Source organism: Manis pentadactyla, chromosome 5, assembly GCF_030020395.1.
Source record: "Manis pentadactyla isolate mManPen7 chromosome 5, mManPen7.hap1, whole genome shotgun sequence".
Taxonomy (NCBI): domain Eukaryota; kingdom Metazoa; phylum Chordata; class Mammalia; order Pholidota; family Manidae; genus Manis; species Manis pentadactyla.
Genome location: NC_080023.1, coordinates 19,897,801 through 19,906,961, shown reverse-complemented (window position 1 = coordinate 19,906,961; position 9,161 = coordinate 19,897,801).

The window sequence follows — 9,161 nt, the reverse complement described above, 5'->3', positions numbered from 1 at the left end:
ACACAGGCTCCTTAAGATCTTTAAGGAAGCTGGAGAAATCAACGATATGACCTGTTTGAAGTTTCACTGGTTCCAAGTCCATAAGAAATGAACTTCAGTCCGTTCTCATGTGTAATAATCCTATTTCAATGCCAACTTCCTTAACAGATGGCTGTGAATTAGAACCCCAAATTAGAACAGGCCTGTAAAGCAGTGGGGGAAATTGTTCTAGCTATATAGAAGGAACTCATTCTAAATAAATGTACTGAAGGCTAATTGAGCCACTTTGTTGGGTCCCAGCCAGCCAGGCTTAATGAGTGGTGGAAGGTAGAGCGCCATCTTAAAACCAGCTTTCCGAGGGCAAGGGAGGCAGCCAGGCACTGCTGGGGTAGACTGAAGTTGCCGAGTGTGATGCTCCGGTGGGAAGAGCTGGCCTCACGAGTCCCTTGGATCACAGTACAGAGACAAAGGAACTTTTAGGAAGTACTTGGAGAGTTTGACCAGATGAGAAGCTGAGAGTGTCATTCCGTACCCCCTCCAAAGAATTTGGTCATAGGTAATAATAAATGAGGCCTTAACACCATAAAGGCAGAAAGCAGAAAGCTGTCAGAAAAACACCAGAACAAAACAAAAAACCTATCCTTGGAGAAGTGAACCCAGAACTGTGAGATCTGAAGGGCCCTAGGAAGACACTGATCTAAAGATGCTTTCCCGTTTAAGCCATCCCCAGTAAGAAAACAGGCTCTGAGAGTGACTACCCAAAGTCACACAGCCATTTAAGGTCAGAACTGAGGCAAATTTCAGAGGCCAGGGCCACCAATGGGCCCATGACAGGGCAGGAGCAGGTAAAGGAGGTGCAACCTCATACAAAGTTGATCCAGAAAACATTTCCATACCTTTTCAGTGAACTTTCATTTCCCTGTAAAATGCACCAATTTCTCTTTGTTCTTTCGATTTCCCATGTCTGCCTTCACCATGTGCAGTTTTGTCCAATCTTCCATTGCCTGGTGACTCAAACCTCCCTGGATGGAACTGGGTAGGCTGGGGGATAAGAGCCTTTTACACAACAATTCTTGCTAACTTTTCATAAAGGCCAGTAAAAACACTTTAGTTTTCATCTACTAATTATAAGCAAATGGACCTTTTAACTTTAGGAAATTCAGGATTTCTGGTTTGCATTTATGATTGTCGGTTTACTTTATTCCCATCTATTCGTAAGAAGTATATTTTGGGGCCAACCTGATTTATGCTGTTCCCCGGAAAACAGAAAAGAAGAAAAACCTGCAGCCAACTAAAGTGCTTATATAGCCATCCCCACGGAGCCCGGCGCTTCCTAGGCATGAAATTGACTGATGCACACAAAGGCAGCAGGTGTGGGGGGCCTCATGCCACTTGCCGCCTATTTTTTAGTGTGTGTTTATAATCAGTAAATGGCTGTGGCTGTTTAATGGTTTCCTAATACTGATGGGGAGTGGATGCCATATTAACTTGAACTTGTATTGCCACGCAGATGGTGGAAATAAACATCCAATTCTGCACGGTTTTGTTTGTCTCTCCCTTTTGTTTGTCTCTCCTTGTGAAAAGATGCACTGAGTGTCAGGCATCCACAGTGCCAGCAGGGGGCCTCGGTGGGCGCGGGGAGATGGGGGTGTGGCACAGGAGAGCAGGGCAGCTGTCGGGTTCCGGACTGGCTTTTGATTTGAGAGCTAAGACAGCAGGTTGCTTGCTGGTAAGTGAGAGGGGGCTCACTGCAGTGTGGACCCACCCCAGAGTTACCAGGTGACAGCTCCAAATAAATAGCCCCCCGCGCTCAAGATGTGCCTCATACCCATGTCATTTTCTGGTACAAAACTATTCCAAGCCTAAGTATGCTTCCAGGAACTTCTGCTGCATCTTCCTCTCCACCTTTCACTTTCTTAAACACCTTGAAAAATGGGGTTGATTCAGTGTAGTGGAGACGGCTCCAGTCTGACTTCCCCTGTCTGCCCAGTATTGCTTCCTTTCTGGGGGTCATGGATCTACTTACTATACTTTCCAACTTTTCCTAAGCATATTGGAGGACCTTAGTAAATATCATTGCACAAATGATCAACTAACTTGTTCATGCTACAGAAATAGCCAATAGAGTTTAAAGTTAGTCTATTCCAGAAATATTTCTTTTAACAAGTTTGGAATAAAGATAGAAATGAATCTCTGTGAAATTCTGCAAATCAGTGAGCAGAAAGAAAGGCGTATTTGAGGACAGGAAAGTCTTCCTAGCACCTTCAAATGCTCCAGGAGGAGGAAGCCCATTCCTTGTGAAGGGGCCCAAACCTGGGAAGGCCCTGCAAACCATTTCTCATGAGCAGAGGTATCAGCCCCAAATACGAATGCTTAAGGCATGATTCCACTCTGCAGGGCCCAAGAGACTGCTACATGAACGAGGGGCATGGGAAAGGCACTAGTGGTAAGACAAAGATCATTTCTAGCAGGTTGGGTCTGTTTTAGTAGTGAATCATGCAAAAGCAAGGCAGAATGCCCGCTCCGCACAAAGGGGTTAGTTCCCTCATCCCAGCCTCGTTTCTCTGAATCGAATCATGCAGTAACCCTTCCCCTTTCTATAGAGAGTTTTCCGGATCACAAAGTGCTTTCTCATACATTGTCTTGCTTTCATTTTCTGACAGTCTGGAGCCAAACAGGGCATGATGATGATCCTTATCCAGCAGGTAAGCCCCAGAGAAGTTTGCTGACTTAAATGACTTGTCTGGCCTCACTCCCTGGGGTAGGGTCCACAAACCGTGACGCTCAAGGCTCTAAGCCCGTCTTGAGATTTTTTGGAAACTCTGGACCAGGGGTTAGGATCCTTTGCTTTGGAACTTGGACAGGCAAATTTTTCCTATGAAAGACCAGGTAGTAAATATTTCAGGCTTTGCAGGCCACACGGCCTCTATTGCAACTACTTGAAAGCAGCCACAGACAGTATGTAAGTGAATAGGCACGGCTGTGTTCCAATAACACTTTATTTATGGACACTGAAATTTGAATTTCACATAATTTTCATGAGTTGTGAAATATTCATATTCTTTTGATTTTTTTTCCCCCCAGTCATTTAAAAGTGTAAAAACTATTCTTAGCTCATGGACCAATACAAAAAGAAGAGGCGGATTGGATTTTGCTCATGGGCCATGGTGTGCCAACCCTCCTTTAAAGCTGATTCTGCCCATTTATTAAGTATGTTATTCGGAGCAGTTTAAGCATCAGTGTCCTCAACTACAAGACGGGAAAAGTAATGACTTCTACCTTCAGGGACTGGAGGATGAGACGCCGATTGTAAAGTGTGTAGCATATTTGTTATAGTCACCCTCAGCAGATGGGAGGCATCATGATTCCATGATGCCAGGTTCTGGGGAATTGTTTGTCCTCCCAAAGTTTACTGATAGGGGATTCTGGTTTCTTTAAAACAACCTCGGCCTTTCCCACACTGATGAAAAATTGTGTGTTGAAGGGAAATCCTGCAGGACAGGACAGGAATAAACATTTTTTTCCTTTAACCAGAGGTAAGCTTTTAAAAAATAATCTTTGCTGTGATAAGAAAGGCCTAAACTACAGGAACAGAGGCTGTATGTTGGTTCTGTGGACACCAAATCAGGATAAGGAGCTTTGGCTTTCTGGCCTTAGTTTCCTCATCTGTAAAATGGGGATAATTACAAGAGTCTTTGCCTCCTAGGTTCAAGGAGAGGATGAAATAGGATAATAGGTGTCAAGTACATACCCTGGTGCTTAGCATGGGGTCAGCACTCTTTCTAAACAGATGAGGAACTCTCTGTTCTGCAGCTCATCAGTGCCCACCTCCAAGCTCAGTCTCTGGAAAGGCCCGTGTTGCTGTTGATGGTGGTAGTGGTGGTGGCTGCAGGGAACTGTCTATTAGCCAAATGTGTACCTCTTATTCCTGAAGAGTAGGAGATGGTGAACATTGCCCCACTCCTGTACCCAGCAGATTCAGCCCCAGCCCACGGCCATGGAGTGTGGGGCCCTGGTGTCCACAGAGGAGACTGGGCTGGAGGCTGGTGGAGCCACCTGTAAGCACAGCCTGCTGCTGAGGAGCTGACTCCAGGAAAAACCCCAGAGTCTGTGGCTCAGCATGTGCAAACCCGGCCTAGATTCACCCAAATCAGGTTCCCTGTTCTCCCCTTTCAGAAGCAGGGCTTGTGACTTGGCATCTGTTTCTGGAACCCTCTGTAGTCCGATCTTCTCAAATTATCTATATCCTTGAGCAAGGAGGATGCAGGCCCAGAGTTCCAGCTGGAATCTGCATGACCTTTCTGATCTGAGTCATGCCGCCCCTCTTCCATTGCATTTGACTGGTTAAAAATGAGTCACAAACACTGGCCCAGATTCAGAGGGAGGAGACAGCGACCGTTCTATGCATGAGTGTCAAAGAATTTGTGGGCATGTTTAAAACCACCGTGCATATCAATAAAGCATGCACACAATAATGGTCATTCAGATTAGGGAGGCCTCTGAGAAGCAAGCAGAGGGCAGATGTGATGGCTGGAGCTCAAGCTACTATGTTGGGCAACGAAGACTTCAGAGAGAGACTCCAGGAGTCAAAAGTACAGCATGGACAATGGGGACCATGTGTAATCACCTTTCCAGACCTTAACCTAACATGAACGGGATGCTGCAGAGATCTTTGTGCTGCCCTGGGCATCAATACCAGTGTTCAGTGCTGGCTAAATTCCTTCCCTGACCCTGAGAAACCTATGAGCTGCCAACCATTGCATCAAATGACTTGGTAAGAATGGAGGGGCTGTGCCCAGAGGAGATGTGCTCAGGCACAGGGGTGGAGCAGGGCCAGCCCTGGAGGTATACTGTCACTCAGATGAGCTGGTGGGAACATTAATGAACTGCTTCTGACCACTGACATCTTGGAAGAGGTGGTTTTGAGATCAACCTACCTTTGCAGGAACCAACCCAAAATCCAGGACAATCTTTTAAGTAGAGTCCCTGGAGGTTCCCAAAAGCTGTGAAATTGCCTGAGGTTGGGGAGCATGGACCACTGCAGGAGAAGGTTGGGGCCTTGCTCCAAAAGTCTTCCAAGTCCTCTGCTCCCATCACTCCCACCTCCACAGGCCACCTAGGAAACAGTAGGCCATTGGCTCCAAGAATTCTCACTAGATGGTTCACAGAACAACATAGGAATAGTTGCTGTTTATTAAGATCCTAGGTTTTTCATATACTATCATATATTATCCTGTTTAATCTTCACAAAAATCCTCCAGCAGAAATCATTAATCCCCTTCTACGGAGGGGGACACTGAAATTCAGGAAGATGTAAGTCATGCACCTAAGGTCACAAGGCAAGTGGCGAGGACAAGACTAAAAAGCAGACCTGCCTAGCTTTGAATCTTGTGTTCTTTCCTCTGCCCTATCTTTGATGAGGGTGAGGAAGCTGGGCTCAGACAAGCTTGGAATCCTTGAGGGACAGCAGATATATGGCTGAGGGACAGGGAAGTGACAGGGGGCAGCCCCTGCCCAGTTAGGGTAGGATATAGGCCCATGGAAAAGGACAAAACCTTGCTGAGGCTTCAGGAATGTAAAGGAAAATAGGATGCTTGTGGTTGAAACAATGTATAAGGAAATTCCACCCAAAACCCAGTGATATGGAACAGTTTACCGACCATAGTCCTGTTAGGCAGGAAAATAAATATGAGCGAGGTGGAAAGAGAACAAGGTCAGTAGAGCCCTTAGAAAGGACTCAGTTAACCAGTTAAAACTAGAAAGCCAGAAAAGACTCAGAGTTAATCAGTTAATCAGTTAAAGCTCAAAGGTCAAGAGCAATCTGGCCTTGAATGTTTGAGTATTCCCCAGATAAGGAAAAGTGAGCACAGCCATATCTTCGTTGTGTCAATTAGGTCCTTGTAAGATTTACTCTAGCCTGCTAAAAGGCCCACCTATAACAGCATAATAAAGACAGGGAGATCCCACCTTAAAGCCAAAGTTGCATTTTGAAAAAAAAAAACAAAACAGAAAGTTTAAGAAGAAATATTCTTAACATACTCTTTAGCAAACAAATAACTCTGCCCACCTTGGAGGAAGGGCAGACAGTCTTGACTGATATGCTCCCAAACCAGGAAGTTGCTATCCTGGGAGGGGACCAGAGCAGTAAATTTCTTGTGCTAAGCTAATTTTACAGAATTATCTAGAGGACTGATAAGAAACTTAATGTCTCATCAAAGATACTCCGGAGCACTTAACAAGTCCACACCCCCAGCCCTTTGTCACATTCCTGAAAAATCCTTAAAAGGGGGAACCCCCAACCTTTCAATGTGCTCCTCTCTCTGAGGTCGGCTACACTTTGTAAGTGTGTAAGCTATTAATCTTAAACTCTTTCTCTCCAGCCCTCAGGGTTCTCCTCTCTTTGAGGTCGCCAGCACTTTCTCTCTAAGTAACTTTAAATAAAACTTTTACTCTGTTTCACTACTGTGTCTCTGTCCTTCAATTCTTTGTTACGGCAGGGACAAGAACAGAGGAAAACACACAACTGCACTCCTCCAACAGTCCCATAGACATATGAGTTTCAAATAAAAGTGACTGTTACTGTGATTAGTGAAAACAGAGCTGGCATTCTGGAGTAAACCTACAGACAACAGAAAGCTTATGTTCCTCGCTGATGCAACAGGCATAAAACCCCTAGATCTGAGCCCGTGAGCAGCAGCCTTGCCCCTCCTGGTGTGTGCTGGGAGTTCTGTACTTTCTTCTCTCTGAATAATAACCTTATCTCCTGCTTGCCTACTATGAGCATTTGCGAAGTGCATTCTTTGACCCCACCAACAAGAGTCCCAGCATCAGTTGTGGCTGCCTGGAGTCATGCAAGAATAAGCTCAGCCAGATTCAAGGACACCTCCTGCAAAAGCCCAGCATCTCAAAGCTCGGTTGGTCCTGAGAGTTGCCCTGGGGGCCCCCAGGTGTTCCCCTCAGATGCAGCCCAGACCATCTGCAGCTTGGGACAGCTGGTCTCTAGGGAACTGGGAAGATGCCTGTAGAACTATTTCCCAGAAAAGGAGAACAAAGGAAAATTTGGTTTATTCGTGTAAGTTTTGGGACAGGAAATTCTGGGGCAAAATACCTCTAAAACCGAAATCAGTCAAAGGAAGAAATAAAGTTTAAAATCCGTTTATTGCTTACAAACTGCAGTCCGGGCCCTTCTCTCTTTCCTGCTCCAGCAGAAGCAAAACTGGCTCTCCCCTCTCTTCTTGGGTACAGATAAGCCCTCCTTGCCCAGGTAATTACCCATTGATATGGAGATGAACTTCTCTCCACCCCTGAGGAGTGATGCAAATGCATTAAAGCCATACTTCTTTCCACCTCTAAACGCCTATTGATATGCAGATGTCCTAAAGCCCAGTGAGATGTTCTGGAAGTGTTACAATTTTACCCACAACTGGGTTTTGGGAAAAGGTGGTGAGGAGTCTGGGACTAGAGGAAGGATTTGAGTTTCAGAGTTAGACTTCTCTCCCTCCCTCTCATTCTTTGAGTTGCTTCAATGGAAAACTAAGCACTGTCTTTTTATATGTTGAACAAATGGTTTGTCTTCAACAGTTTCTTGGAAACCCTGCCCCAACCGCACCCTGGCTGTGACCTTAGAAGATGACAGCAGGGAAAGTTGCTCTCTCCAGCATTTTCTCTTCTTAGAAATGAGAAGTGTGAGCAGAAATTGGTGTCTCAGCTTGGCTTTTGTTCCATGAGAGGTGCGCTCCACTCACATGGTCCCAAACCCAAAACCTCTGAAAACCTAAAGTTAAAAAAAATTTGACTTGAACGATGTGGAACTCTTTGTAGTCTGCATGTATCCCACAAGGTGTGACTATTCACCCATTTTTGCTGCACAGCTATCAGTGTATTTGCATACAGGGTGCTGCCCTGAATGAATGATGCCCAATAGCATCTTTCTTCAAACTCCCCATTTCGAATATGGAAAACATCTGTCCCGGGTATCAGGTGAGGAATTGTGGATCTACATCAGAAAAATACCGACCTTTGTCCTTCTTACCTTTCTCTCTATCTTTATTTGTCCTCCTCTCTCTTTTCTTCCTTTTTTTATCCCCATCTTTAAAAAAGTTTTGTTTCTCTATTTCCTTCCTTTCTACTTTTCATCTTCTTAGTTCTTTGCCTCTTTTGCCCGCCATGCACACAGCACCTAACCCTCCACATAGCAGATCTGCCCTGTGGGCCAGGCCCATGGCTGGCCGGCGGGTATCATGGGGACCCAGGGTGTGAGGGCCTGGCCTCCGTCAGGAAGCAGAGAGGGGAGGTGTCAGGGGAGAGGAGCCATGTGAGGAGTGACTCACCCAGACTGGGGGTTGGGGGCAGGAGGGGGCCCTTGGGGGCCTCCAAGGCAGCTTCATTCCCTCACCTTCACGATCTTTCCACCCCAAGGCACCACGAGTAAACATGCTAGCACATTACCTCTGCGACACCATCCCACAGTCCAAGGTCAAGGCATCAGCTGTGCTGGTTTTTCTGCAGGCTGTGAGGGAGAATCCTTCCCTGCCTCTCCCCCCAGCTTCTGCTGCTTTGCTGGAAATCTTTGGCCTCCCCTGGCTTCTGCAGCTGCACCCTAGTCTCTGTCTTCATCTCTGAGCCTCTGCATGGACTTCTCCCTGTGTGTGTCTGTGTCCATGTTTCCTCTGTTTATTAGCACCCCGGTCATATTGGATTAGAGCCCATACTACTCTAGTATGGCCTCACTTAACTAATTAAATATGCTATGACCCTGTTTCCCAACAAGGTCACATTCAGAGGTCCTGGGGTTTAGACCTGCAACATATGAATTTGAGGAGGACAAAATTCAACTTATATCCAAGTCTTTCCTTGTGGATGATGCTTCCAGGGAAGAGACTTCTGCCTTACCATCAGCTTGGTGTGGCCTGTGGCTCCTGAGGGCTGATGGGGAATGAGTCAGGAGGCAGGAAAGGTGCCCACTGGCCTTCCTGGTGAAGAAGCAGAAAGGCACCTGCCTGTGATGAGCTGACATGGGGACAGCAAGGGCTCTTAACCAGGAGGGACTCAAAGAAGGCAGGGAAACCAGGGGGCTGCAGGAGGAAGTCTGGGCTTTTATGAAGGCGGGGCCAATCAGTGCTGCTAGAGTCACCCAAACAGGCTTTAAACACAACTACTGATCTGATATAAAAGTCTAATAG